This window comes from Gymnoscopelus microlampas (assembly GCF_963454915.1).
Source record: "Gymnoscopelus microlampas genome assembly, chromosome: 13".
NCBI classification, from domain to species: Eukaryota; Metazoa; Chordata; class Actinopteri; order Myctophiformes; family Myctophidae; genus Gymnoscopelus; species Gymnoscopelus microlampas.
Window position 1 is genome coordinate 31,192,150 of NC_139950.1, and position 15,276 is coordinate 31,207,425.

The 15,276-nt window shown below is 45.0% G+C and overlaps 1 protein-coding gene across 1 annotated transcript in view; it reads left to right on the top strand.

Annotated features, from left to right (window-relative positions):
* camkmt (calmodulin-lysine N-methyltransferase) overlaps nt 1-15,276 on the top strand; it is a 119,074-nt gene that overhangs the window by 51,306 nt on the left and 52,492 nt on the right. The gene's annotated exons all lie outside the window — the stretch shown is intronic.

Sequence of the window (15,276 nt, forward strand, 5' to 3'; positions counted from 1 at the left end):
GTGTGTGAGAGAGAGAGAGATAAATGTTGCTGTATGTACACTGTCTCCTCGTCTCTGTGTTTGTGTGTGTGTGTATGTGCAGCTCTGGATCACAAACACATGTCAATTACAACCGTCTGAATCCATGCCCGCTTGATGACCTCAGTTATGTGACACGAGACCCCAATGCCCACAAGACACACACTACCAGCCTGTGTTATCATCCTGTCATCCAGTCATCATATTGTTGTGCGTGTGTTTGCTTGTTTTGTCTGGGAGCATGGGTGAGAAAGCAACGGGGTTGATAATTGGACATGTCCCTTGAACACACACACACACACACACACACACACACACACACACACACACACACACACACACACACACACACACACACACACACACACACACACACACACACACACACACACCAACCTCCCCACTGAGGAGCTATAAACATGTAAATGAGAGCAAAGGCCATTCTTCTCCCCTCCGTTCAATCACTCGTCGCTCTGTCCATGCTGCCGTCCGCCACCCCATGCGGATGGGACGTGTGGTCCTTCTCTGGCAGGGACACGGCCTGAACCCTGAGGCCAGACTCAGGGTCTCTGCATGGCCATTAACATGCCTGGCAGGGACGGCATGGCGCGTGCTGCTGGACATGATACTTTTCCTTTTTTCAAAATAGTATTGATCCCTGTGGGGGAATTCGTGCTCTACATTTTGACCCATGGTAACTATTAGGAGCAGTGAGCGGTCTTGCGTCTGGGAAGCAGTTGGAGGTTCAGTGGCTTGCTCTATGACACTTCGACACAAAGCCAGGATCGAACCGGGGATCTTCCTGTTCCTACATGGCTGCTCTACCTCCTGAGACACTGCCCCCTAGCTGAAGTCAAGTGTTGTTAGGAGAGTGGGAGGGAGAGATAGAGGCGATAAGTCACCAGCCCAGTCAGTAGACTGGGGTCAATTCGCTTTGCAGATCTGGTCTAGAGCGGATACAGAAACGGTATTGTGTGTGTGCATGTATTAGGGCTGCAACAATGAATCACTCTAATCATTTTTATTGATTAGAAAAAAATATATATTTTTATTCAAATACATTTTTAGGGGAAACTCCCCCCCGCCCCACCCTTTTTTTTTTTTTTTTTTTTTAACATTTTTTCATATTTTAAATACAATAGCATAAATTGGCCATGAAGTCCAATAGGGCTGCAACAATTAACCACTTTCAACCTTCCATCCCTATTTTGGGCATGTCATTATAGGCGAAAATATTCAAATAATTTGCAATATGAGTGACCATGGAGATCGATACAATTCGAGATTGACTACACTTTGTACAAGTAGAGTTTAAGTGGTTAATCAGACTAATCTATTTAGTCGAATATAAAATATCTAAATGAAATTGTACAATTGTCGATTCGCTGACATATACTAAATAAAACATTTTTTTTATTTGATTAATAGAAAAAGTGATCGATCGAATAATCACTAAGAAGAAAAATAATATAGTTGCAGCCTTAGTATGTATGTGTGTGTGCAAATTACCACATACAGCAAGCAGGCTCCAAACCGGATCAGTAGTAAATAGAAACCAAGCTTTCCACCTGTACTGCCAGCCAGTCAGTCAGTCAGTCAGTCAGTCAGTCAGTCAGTCAGTCAGTGTAGTCAGGCAGTATAGGCAGTATTAGACTAAGCAGTGTTGGCTACAGTAGGTGTGCTGGTGACAGTATTTCATCCACACAGATAAGCCTCCATCAGGATCCATACACCGGCAATTGTCCCGTCTGGGAGGCCATGGAAGACGCAATTTGAGCAAAAGAAAATGACACCTCAGTGGAGGGGAAAGAGATTGAATAGTGACGGAGAGAAAGAGAGGACAGAGAAAGGAAGGAGGGGGGAGGTGGTGAAAAAAGAAACATGGCGATTTACACAAAAGTTCAAATGACAGGGAATTGGACACAGACACCTGGCTGTGTTATTATATCAACACCAGCACACTTCTACACTGGAGGTGGTGGTGGGGGGGGGACTAGAGATGATCTTCCTCAATACAAACAACAGCCCTACCCCCACTCAACACCTCACAACCACCTTTTTTAAATTTCTCCCTTTGTCTTCTTGTAGCAAAAGTGGGGACCATCAATTTACCCTCATTTGTTTTTTTGTGCTTTTTTAAATGCGGCCACCTTTGCCAATTTGTTGTCGCTGTGTCGTCAGCCGAGTGTGTGTGTGTGTGTGCGCTTGTGTCTGTGTTGGGGGGTGGTCCAAGTGGAGTGGGGGAGAGAATGAGAGCGGGGCCGATTTGATGGATATTTGTTGATATCTAGAGGCACCAGGGCCCTGATTGCCTAACATTAAACCAGCAATAACACACCAATCATCATTCTTACATCTCCACATGCCAGACAGACGTATTGGATCAAACTCCCTTTCTCTCTCCATTCTGTCTCCCTGTTGTCTCCCTCTCACTCTCGCTCTCCCTCTCTCTCTCTCTCTCTCTCTCTCTCTCTCTCTCTCTCTCTCTCTCTCTCTCTCTCTCCGTCTCTCTTCCTGTCGATGCCTTGCTCTTTTCTCCTCTCTCCTGACATGCTTATTAGCCGGCATCGATCTGCGACGGTCAATTGTCAGCTCCTCTCATCCGCACCGTATTGACAGCATAATCAGGGACAGGAATGGGAGGGGCTCTGTGGGTGTGGGCAGAGGCGATTAAAGACAAAATGGGAGGGATGGAGATGACGATAGTCAGTTTAAATTTGCTGTGGGCAGGTAAATTATCGGCTGCTGGCTTGTTGGGCCCCAGGTGAGCTATACGGGGTCATCCCTATGTTCCCCGGGTTCTATGTTCCCCCACTAAGGTTAGGGTTAGGGTTAGGTTTAGGTTAGGTCCTATGTTCCCCGCTCTCCCTAGAGCTGGGCTAGATTGGCGGAGCAGTTACAGGTGGGTCTTTTGTGGGGTCGCCACACTACCCCCTCCATTCGTGAAGCATGTCCTCGCAGGCTCGCACATAGCGGCTAAGTGCGTCCTCGCTCCTCAGCTGTCACCCCAAGCAAGAGGAGCGCTCCACTTCTGACACCAATGTAGTGATCAATGCCGGAGCTGGGATTGAACACTGTACCTCCTGCTCGACAACCCACGCTCCCACCCAGCTGCGCCAATAGAGCTGAACTCGATTGGCGGAGCGGTTACGGTGGGGTCTTTTGTGGGATCGCTACACGGATACGAGCTAGGAAATGTGCTAACACATTTTGGAAGCCAGTTACAGGCAGACAGCATGGAATCTTAAAAACCTGTTTGACGTTTCATTGTCACATGAGTTCAAGAATCATTATGGCTGGAAACGATATCAAGGTACTGCATTGTGCACGCGTGTGTGTCAGTGTCAGGATTAAAAATGGCAAAAAATAAGTTAGAAATCCCATTTATAAAGTTACCATTTTAAACTAGCATAGTAATATAAATGTGGAATATAGAGCTCAGTTATAGAGTGGGGAGTGTCACGTCTCGTCTCATCTGTCCTATGTAGCACTTTGTTGTGACTGTGCCATGGCCCCATGGAGAACCCCCTACTGCCCTGACTCGCTGCCCAGCTTCAGGGCTCTCTCTCTGGGGACAGTAGCAGCTGGCATGCCCCCTCTCTCGCTGGAGGGCTGGCGCCCATGTCGCATCTCCTTCGCATCCCATGCACACGTACACACACACACACACACACACACACACACACACACACACACACACACACACACACACACACACACACACACACACACACACACACACACACACACACACACACACACACAGCCTCTTCTGCCTATTAAGTTTTAATCAGGCACTTTGCTGGGCATCTGTTAGGGGCATCTCTGTCCGCTCTCTGCGTTAAGGACCTGTCGCCGCTGGTTAGGAGCCATATAGATCTGCTGACTGATAGGCCCCTGGCCCACTTAGCGCCTGACATCACCTTCGCCTGGCCATCCACAAGCAATATTCTAGTCAAGTTAAAACACTAAATCACTGCAGTTTCATACTTTTTTTCTTTCTTTTTTCACTTGGATCTAGGACAGAGTGTCCCCTTGAGAGGTCCCCTAGAGGTTTAGTCAAATATACGAGTATCAGTTTAACCCATTAGAAGGAAAGGGGGAGGTCAGTTGACTGAAACTTTGAAACTGCTTGAACCCTATGATTCAATATTCTTGAGCGAACATTTAGCGAAGAAAAGCAGATCTACAAGCTCTCAAGCTCTTGTGAGCTTGTTTTAGATTTGGTGTAGAGGGAAAAAGGAGCGGACCAGTATTATAGGGTTGATTTATGTGCGTATTCAGGGAGTAAACATAAAACTGTATATGACGCCATTTATAGTAGATGGAAAATGATACCAATTGCCTTCCTGAATGGTGTCGTTCTGATTCAAGTTTACACACTCACTGATAAAAAGGATGCATGGAGATCTGATGGTGTGTGTGTGTGTGTGTGTGGTGTGTGTGAGCGTACACACACCCATTTGTGCGTGCATGCGTGTTTGTGTGTAGCATCACACTTGATAACCGTGAAAAAAAGCACCAGAGAGGGATGGGGGTGAGAGAGAAAGTGAGAATACTGGAAAAACCTGCAGAACATCACATCACTGAGAGAGAGAGAGAGAGAGGTAACAAGGTCACCTTGACAGGTACTCTATCGATTAGAGATAACAACCCACTCCAGTCCAGATATGTGTGTGCACACACACACACACACACACACACACACACACACACACACACACACACACACACACACACACACACACACACACACACACACACACACACACACACACACACACACACACACACACACCCTATTGAGTGAGCAACCTTTATTGAATCAGACAGGTGGAAGCTGGCAAGTTTGTATGGTGGGTTCATGGCGGGAGGAGGAGTGCACATGTATGGGATCCCAACAAAGGGCACCACACACACACACACACACACACACACACACTGTCACACACACACCTTCCCCTGGGGTTTTGGGGTGACAGTGAGGGGGACAACTTGAGCAGCCGCTGGATGTTTTTTTCTCAGACAAGAAGAATTAGCAGTCTGCCAGCGAATCTTCTCTCCTTCTAATATCTGCCTGTCCACTCTCTCTCTCTCTCTCTTTCTCTCTCTCTCTGTGGCTGCTCCGTTTTCAGCTTCCCACCACATCGCTTCTGTCTCCTGTCACCATGCACACACACACACGCACACGCACACGCACACACACACACACACACACACACACACACACACACACACACACACACACACACACACACACACACACACACACACACACACACACACACACACACACACACAGAGAGCGTTTGTCTCCCCTGTCAGCCTCTCTGTGCCTGGCTGACGACTTAATAGCTCCCAGTGAGTGGATTTGAGCACTCCGCCTGTGTGTGTTTACACGCGCTTGTCACGCCCGCAATATTCATATGGTGATGAGAAATATTCATTTCTGGAGGGGCGGGCGGCTGAGGGAGGGAGGGAGGGGAGGGTGATGGGAGGAACATGCACACGTCTTCGCTGTCCTTTCGTCCTATCTGTGATTCCTGGTGTCCTGCATACAGTATGTCTCTCTCTCTTCTCTCTCTCATTCATTTGCGCCTGTATTCGGCTCCCCCTCTGGTCCACCTTCATCAGTGTTTGTTTGATGTCAAGCCGTCGGTGACGGCCGCTCTGAACTACCTCCCCAGATCCACAGTAAAACCCTCAGTGTGAACCAAATGAATTAATTCGGGAACAGTCCTACTAAAGACATAAAGAAAGACGGACATGGACAGACATAGGCACAAAGAAAAATAACAATGTCTCGTTTTTCTTTTTACTATTTTCACTATTACTCCAATGAAGTGGAACAGGTCTAAATGTTTAAACAGACTAATCGATTTAGTCGATTATGAAAAATCTATTCAAATTGTTTTCATGTCGAATCGTTGATATACAAATAAATAGATAAATAAACCTGCTTCTCGATTAGTCTGTTATATGTTGGTTATTGGTTTTAAACATATATATAAAAACAAATATGTTTTTTGATATCTTTTTAGTTAATTGCCCAGCCCTAATATCTTGTCAGTCAAACCTCTCTCTGTGTCTTGCTGTCCTGCAGACCCGCGGGTTGGCTGCCACAGGCCCCATGCAGCACTTATCTTGACACTGGAGCAGCAATCACACAGAGGGAGATTGAGCGCTGTTCATTTTGTGTCAGTGTGTCTGTGGCGACCAGGGACCAGAATGCAAACTCGCACACACACGCACGCACGCACAGATTCATCCGCAGCAGAGCTCACTCAATCACCCCGACCCCTGTTTAAAATGAATGGATAATATCATGCCTTTCACAGTTCACATCTCGGTCTCCATTCCGCTTCTCTTTCTCTCTATCACTCTCTCTCTCTGTGTCTATCAGACTCTCCCTCGCCATCTCCCTCTCTCTCTCTACCAGTTTATCACAGCGTAGTTCTGTTTTGTCTGATATGGGGCACCAATGCATTTTTATTCCCTATCTCATATAGCTGTTCTTTATTCAAGGCAGTGTGAGTGTGATAGAGAGTTTGTCTTGGTGAAAAATGCTTGTCTTTGTCCTAGAAAATATAGACTGTGTGCGTGCGTGTGCGTGCGTGCGTGCGTGCGTGCGTGTGTGTGTGTGTGTGTGTGTGTGTGTGTGTGTGTGTGTGTGTGTGTGTGTGTGTGTGTGTGTGTGTTTGAGTGCACGTGTGCATGTGCACTAAGTGCTGCTCCCTGGCTTCCTTAAGAGTAAATCAGCTCTTTAACTAAGCAACACAATTTGTAACCACTGGCAACCAGCGAGCCAATGACATACCTCAGCTGCCTGATTGACAGCTGACTTTGTCCTGGTCTGCGCCGGTAACTCGGGGCAACAAATTGGTCTTGTCGGGTGATGATGGAGTGACTGATGTGTGTGAGTGTGTGTGTATGTGTGTGTGAGGCGGTGAGAGAGAGTGGACAGGCAGACAGAAAGAACGAAGAGAGCTTATCCCTCCCACTCAATTACTGACCCTGACTGTGTGTGTGTGTGTGTGTGTGTGTGTGTGTGTGTGTGTGTGTGTGTGTGTGTGTGTGTGTGTGTGTGTGTGTGTGTGTGTGTGTGTGTGTGTGTGTGTGTGTGTGTGTGTGTGTGTGTGTGTGTGTGTGTGTGCGTGCGTGTGCGTGTGCACACGCCTGTCCCTCCCTTCCACTCATGCCCAGTTCTGACAGAGGGCCATTGTCTGTCTGTCTGCTGTCAATTACAGTCTAGTTCAATGTAGTTAGTCCAGTCCACTCTATAATGTCCATCAACACCACATACAGTAAATAATATCTGTACATACTGTAACTAGATCCAAAGTCATATTCTTTATTTTTATTCTCTCTCTCTCTCTCTCTCTCTCTCTCTCTCTCTCTCTCTCTCTCTCTCTCTCTCTCTCTCTCTTTCTCTCTATCTCTCTCTCTCTCTCTCTCTCTGTCTCCCGCTCTGATTTGTTCCAGCTTAAATCCTGGCCTGCTCAAATATTTCTTTATCAAAATGCTGAGGGGTGTGGCTAATTAGATTCATTAACTTTTGCTTGGCTCCTGTTTAAACAACAGGGTTTCCCCACAAAAGCAGCCTTAGCACTTTTAGAGCCAAGGCTGGAGAACTGTTGACCGTCTTGGCTGAGAACTTTCAGCAAAGTTAGACACTGCCATTAAGAAAAAAAAACAGGACAGATTTAACAAGAAAAATGTCTCCGCCAGGTCATGTAGGTTATTGTGGGCCAGCAATGTTTGGAATTTGCTAAGCAGGATGGAATATGGAAAATCAGACAGATCCGTCTTGATCACTTGACTATAGAGATAATGTGTACCGATTTGCATGATGTTTGAATAAAGTTTGTATGAGTAATATCAAAATTGGCCTCCTAGTGGCACTATAACAGGACAATGTGAAAAGGGTGGCATTTCTTCCTCGGCCTAGTGGGAATGTGCGTGCAAAGTTGCACGGCAATCGGACGCTGCGTTTAAGATTTGAGGCATTTTGTTCAAAAAGAGACACTCCTACAAACTTTAGATGCCAATCTTAGCCAATCAGGATGGAATATGAAAAATCTGACAGATCTGTGTTGATCACATGACTATAGAGATAATGTGTACCGATTTGCTTGATGTTTGGATAAAATTCGTAGGAGTGATATAAATGTGTCTGTCCTGATGAAGGTCGAAACGTCGATTCAATGAAGAGCAACATTTTTCCAAGTTCCAGACAGTGTGCAGGACCTTTTCCTTTGATTTTATTAACAGAGATCCCCTTTTGAACATTAGGAGTAATATAAAAAAATAGTTTTGCAAAAATCGGAGCTATAAAAGGCCGATCTGAACATTTCTGGGCAGAGGTTCTGCTCTGGCATCCAGGGAGTGTGTGCTTTGATCAGGCCAACGGTGCCGGTGATTAGCTGCTCACGGACAGACGGACACACACACGGACGGACAGACAGACAGGTTGCAAAACATAGTCTCCATTTGGTTCCATTTGAACCACCGCTTAGAACCACTGATCTAGGAATAAATAAAAATTCCATTAGTAATTGTTAAAGTTAGTACAATAATAAGTGTATTTAACAGCAACATCAACTGAATCAATCAAAAATATGAAATATCATCACGTGATAAATGATGTGGTATCAGAATGGCATAGACTGGCTTACTGTCCGATACCAATACCAGCATTTTAGGCAGTATATCGGCTGCTTTTACGATACTGGTTTCGGTAAAGCAGCTCTATCGAAGAGCCCACAACACAAACAGACAGAAAGACAGAGCGACTGCAGCACCAATTACTTGCGTACGGGACAGACACGCCCAGGTACACACACACACACACACACACACACACACACACACACACACACACACACACACACACACACACACACACACACACACAAATGTGCACAGTCTGCACACCTACCCTGCACCCAAATCCCCATTTCCATATGAATTATTAAACACAACCATCTGTTCTTAATTACAGCGCCATGCTCTCTGTAGGATGTGTTTGTTAGTAGTAACAAACTAGTGACAAACACGCGCACACAACACACACAAATGCAAGCACACATGCATGCACAGTGCACGCACGCACGCACGCACGCACGCACGCACGCACGCACGCACGCACACGCATCAATGAATAAGTGCTCATACTGTAAGAGATGTTTCTGATCTGGTGGAGTGGCATGTCTGCCCGTGGACACACACACACACACACACACACACACACACACACACACACACACACACACACACACACACACACACACCCTCGCACACCCTCGCACTCCTTTTTCATTGACCAGTGATGATGGAGGTAGTCCTTGTGAAAATAGTCAGTGAACCAGAGGGCAGTTACATTATGTTTCAGCGTAGCTGTATGAGCATTGCTTTTGTCACATTTGACAATAGACCACTCCGAGGAGAACCACGACAACTTGTGTGCATGCAAGTGTATTTCTACCTGCCTTTCTGTGCATATCGTTTCTTTTAAAAATGAATACATTGTCAATTTGTCACAATACTCAGATTGTGCGAGAGTACAGCGGCAAACAGCACTAGTCACCCACGCTTCCCACTGTGAGTTTGACCTCGCCATCTCTCTCTCCACATTGCCCACAGAAACGGCCCTCTCTGACTGTGCACCTCAAAGGAGGCACAGGAAGAATGAGGAAATGGCCCGTGCTTAGCAGCTCAACACGCCTGCCCCCCCATAACCCCCACCCCCTCAACATAGCATTAGCAGGCCGGTGAATAGAGCTGTCATGGCTCCCCATCTCCAGGGAGCCAATGATCTACCTATAGGCTGTATGGAAACCGGTGAGACCTGCAGAGCTACCGTGGACCAGAATGGCAATTGTTGTGGGCTGTGTGGAAATTGCCTGTCCCCCCAAGAACTGGGATACTTAATGATGCCCCTCCTGCCAGCTGTTTGGTGTTTGAATCCCCTCTTCATCGCATCAAGTCAAAGCTCTCTCTCTTAGGTGCTGTAGGAGGTATTATTCTGAAGAGGTCTGCCCATACCTGTTGAAAGAGAGAGTTAGGACACTCTTTGATCTTGCCGCAACAACGCGATCACATGTATTGTCATGCTTCATCAACACCCATTATGAGGATTCAGTGGTTAGAACGATACAGTAGTGTTTGAAACTATTGGTCACTAGATGGCAAGCGTTACTTCCGCATTCTTCTTGGTCCTGTTGTTATCACTGAGCACACAAATAGAATTACAAACCAGCTGTATTTGTTTTGGCAATAAATGACATGAATATTGAATATTCTCGCGTCGTAACTATCTCTGTCAATAGTTCTGGGTCTGCCAGTCTGGCCAGATAATCCATCTACATACAGAGAGAGAGAGAGAGAGAGAGAGAGAGAGAGAGAGAGAGAGAGAGAGAGAGAGAGAGAGAGAGAGAGAGAGAGAGAGAGAGAGAGAGAGAGAGAGAGAGAGAGAGAGAGAGAGAGAGAGAGAGAGAGAGAGAGAGAGAGAGAGAGAGAGAGAGAGAGAGAGAGAGAGAGAGAGAGAGAGAGAGAGAGAGAGAGAGAGAGAGAGAGAGAGAGAGAGAGAGAGAGAGAGAGAGAAGCTTACAATTTGCAGCCACCTGTTGTGCTCTTTTGGAGTGTAGAAGGAGAGTAGGGGCCGGATGTGGAGAGAGAGATGCATATACTAGAGACTGGTTGAGGGATTGTGAGAGTGCAATGGAGATAGTACAGCTGTTAAGCTCATTATATGGAAGGTATTGTGCATTTTATGATAGAAGCATGAAACTTTCAGGATATCATCTACATACCCCAAGGTTTGATTTCAGACGTGGAAGCACTTTCAGATTGACCTCTGGTGACCTTGAGCGGTCATTGACCTCAGAATTGCATTTTTGCTGTTTTTTGCCCCATTATTCTCCATTATAATAATATATTATGCTTGTTAAAATGACTGTTTTGTTCTAATACATGAAAAATGAAAGCTAATAGTCACTCTACAGAAATGGTGATTATTACTATTATGATAGTTCTGTTATGACATTGTTATGACATTAAAAACATCTATTAGTGAGAGAGCAGCAGCAAAATAAAGACAAAAAACATTGGTAAGAAAGTGCTAATGCATTCAAAGTGCAATATAGGTACAATGCTATACAAAGGTGCTATTCATCTCATGTTGGTTTTGGTTTTGGGGGCAGTATATGGTGAGCGTTCAGGGGGCAGATCTCATATGGAAGGTATTGTGCATTTTATGAAAGAAGCATGACACTTCCTACAGTGTTTTTATATCATGAAGTTTGTTTTCAGACGTGGAAGCATTTCTGAATTGACCTCTGAAACTTGTCAGAGGCTGAACACATTTCGGGCTGTCAAACCATGTTGGAAACCCCCATAAGGCCCATGTTAAACCCAGAAATGTTGTTTTCTGTAAACCTTTATGATTAAAATGTCATCTAAAGGCTTAGCAGATGAGTTTAAGCTTGATTCCTAAAAGTCGCATATTGGGCAATTTGAGTAATAAGGCATAATCAGCAAATGAATCGCTTAATGAGCTAATTACCTGGAAATGACTAACATTTTGCATCCAGTTCATTTATAAGGTGACTTAAGAGTCAAAGTCCATGTTTGTGATGGCCAGAAATTCATCTATTATCATGGTGAAGTCATGCAACCTTTCCTCATTTGCACAATTTGCATAAAGTATGTAATAAATAGGCCCCAAACCAGGAAATAGTCATGTTTTAGCTTGTAGCCAATTTAGAAAGGTGCTCTAAGAGACTAAGTCTATTTTTGAAAGTATGAAAGACCAGAAATCTCTTGCCAAAAAAAAAAGCAGTTTATCTGGATGCGTGTCCATGTATCGATTCTCCACCTTCTCACCCGGATCCTGTGCTCACAACCCTTGTACACCTTGAAAAATCACTGAAGATCTTTGCCATTAAGTATGAACCCCACACTGGACCTCAAGCTCTATGTCATGACATGTATAACCCATTTGAGTGACTGGAAGTGCGATATAAGTCTGGCATCATGCGGGGTGGCAGTGGCTCATAAGGTAGAGCAGCCTCTTGGAATCCGAAGGTTCCAGGTTCCATCCCTGGCTCCTCCTGTCTTTTAGCAAGACACTGATCCCAATGAGCAGGTAAGGGTATTGTATGTTTCCTCTACCATCGGTGTGTGAATGTATGGGTGAATATGAAGTACATTGTAAAGTTCTTTGAAGAGTCAGGAAGACTATAGGCGCTATTTAAATGCAGTCCATTTACCATCATCCATCCCGGCATGATGCCTACTGGCACTCTGATGTCATTCCTTGGTTGCAGTGGAACATTGATGAACATTTCTGGGATAAAAGCATTGCTTGCGGTGGCTTCATTCTCAATGGTAAATCCTGGACAAAATACACTGTGCTTATCGGATGCTTGTGGTTGTCCTCCTCCAAGAACCTGTTAGGATGTGATACTGTCTCCTATCCTGTGAGAAGGGCCAGGTATATGCTTAAAGTACTTGTAGAAATGACAAGTCTCAATACAGTGCTTGGGGAACTTGATGCCACGCACAGTGACCTAAAAGATACCAGTGCAGAGTTCTTCTTCGCATTATATTGACATACGAATATGATTCTGCACACAGTATACTGCATGTTCATCTGCAGGTCATGTTGTGGAAGGCTGCAGATCAGAGCGAGCCACTTGCAGAAGAAAGAGACATCACTACATTCGGGTGGGAGGTTGCTAAAGGAGGGGCTGTCATGCCCGCTGTTTACTCCCTGGCAATGGCTCCAGCTGCAGCTACAGAGCATTGAAGGCACGCAGCGAAATAAACTGCAGATACCATTCTGTAAGACTGACTATGTATGTAATTGTGAAAGAGGTGAGGTCTACAGCCCATTCACAAGAAGGAGGGCCATAGCTGAATGAGTAGAGAGGCCACCTGGGAAACAGATGGTCCCAAGTTCGATTCCCAGCCTTGACAATGTGTCGGGTGTACTGTATATAAGCAAGACCCTTAATCCCTAAGTACCCCCCGACCTCATGTCTGACCACTTGAGCAGCATTACTGAAGCAGAAGTCTGAATTTTGCCATGGTCTAAGATGAAGACAACAAAGATGAGGAGGCTGGAGGGAATAAGGAGAGAGATGATGAAGAGAGTGAAAAAGACCATTGAGTGTGAGATTATGATTCTAAGTGTACTCACTCATGCTCATTATGGTACCATTTTTGTCTGTGTCTCAGTGGAGGGCTGTGGACAGTTGCTTACCAGTGTCAATTCTTTCATTTCACTTTTTATTAATGCGAGAACAATGGCTTCTATTATAGCATGCAAACTTTCCAGGAATATAAAGCCTGCCGTTTATATTAGCTTGGATTCCCCATCGATGTCACTGGTAGACAGGTTTCTGACAGAAATAGTAACATATTATCTCCCACCATATCCTTGAACTCCTACCATCTGGTAAGAGGTTTAAGATTATCGGGACAAGCACCAGCACGCGGTCCAAAATGTTCTTCCCCCAAACCATCAGAACCCTGAACGCTCACCATATACTGCCCCCAAAACCAAAATGAGATGAATAGCACCTTTGAATAGCATTGTACCTATATTGCACTTTGAATGCATTAGCACTTTCTTACCAATGTTGTTTTTCTATATTTTACTGCTGCTCTCTCTCTCCTAGATGTTTTGAATGTCATAACAATGTCATAACAGAACTATCATAATAGTAGTAACCACCATTTCTGTAGAGTGACTATTAGGTTTCATTTTTCATTTATTAGAACAAAAAAGTAATTTTAACAAGCACATATATTATTGTAATGGAGAATAATGGGGCAAAAAGTGGCAAAAATGCAATTCTGAGGTCAATGACCGCTCAAGGTCACCAGAGGTCAATCTGAAAGTGCTTCCACGTCTGAAATCAAACCTTGGGATATGTAGATGATATCCTGAAAGTTTCATGCTTCTATCATAAAATGCACAATTGGTTTGCTTAACAGCCTTACTAAGACAGAGAGAGACTTTGAGAAAGAGATGAGTGAGGGTGTTAGGGGTAGAGAGAGAGAGAGATGAGTGAGAGGGTTAGGGAGAGAGAAAGATATGGCCAAATGGCTTTCGGTTCCCCCTCAGGTGAACTCCATTGGCTTCCAGAGGCCTGTCTTTGTTCGGAGCTTTCACTGTGATTAGGGCGTTCGAGTCGACAATTCACTTAAGTCCTCTCTCTTTCTCTCTCTCTTTTTCTCTATCGTTCTCCCATGATCTCTCAATATCTCTCTCTCAATATTTCTCTCTCTCTCTCTCTCTCTCTCACACACACACACACACACACACACACACACACACACACACACACACACACACCTTCTCTCTCTCTGTCATGCTCTCAGGGTAAATAACCTGTTTTTTGTAATGCAGTTGAGCTCAGCAAGGAGCCTTCCCCCATAATACCACTTAATTCCCTGTGTGCCAGAAGCAGGTAAATGGAGAGAGGTGGAGAGAGAGACAGACAGACAGACAGACAGAGAGAGAGAGAGAGACAGAGATAGAGACAGTCAGAGAGAGGGAGAGAGCGAGACAGAGAGAGGGATCCTGTCCCTCTGCTGAGAAGCTCATGTGAAGTAAGTGACATTTGAAATGGAATAGGTACAAGGGGCTCTGAAAGGTGGGCGAGTGTGGTGTAATGTGTGTGTGTGTGTGTGTGTGTGTGTGTGTGTGTACACATATGTTTTTGTGGCATTCCGAACCGGTTCATGGAACAGAAACCAGAAAAACCTTTTTCCCCCATTAACACATTCATTGTCAGGTATTAATTAATTAATTCATCCACCACTGCCAGCGGTTTTACCTTATTTTGATGATCCACATAATTTTTCGATCAATGCGGATGTAAACAAACGATGTCTCGGTGGAAAGAAGAGTCTCTCTTCTGTCCACCGGAAAAAAAAATTGTAACCGCGATCGTCGTTCTGTAGTTATCGGCAGTTGAATATAGCTCATTATAAAAACACAATCTGGGAAAAGAAATCAGAGATAAATGCATTTTCATAAATGTGATAACATTGTAGTGGACGGGGTGAAAATGTTTTAGATGACGTCATTAACGGGTGTACCCTTCTTTCGAAGTCAAGGCATCATTCATAGGTTGGCGAAGAGCGCCCTCTAGCGTAATCACTAAAAGCTCCAGGTGACGTAATATTACGTCATTGCCGGTCAAGCGGTGGATTAAAGATGACGTAATATTACGTCCGTGGCAGTCA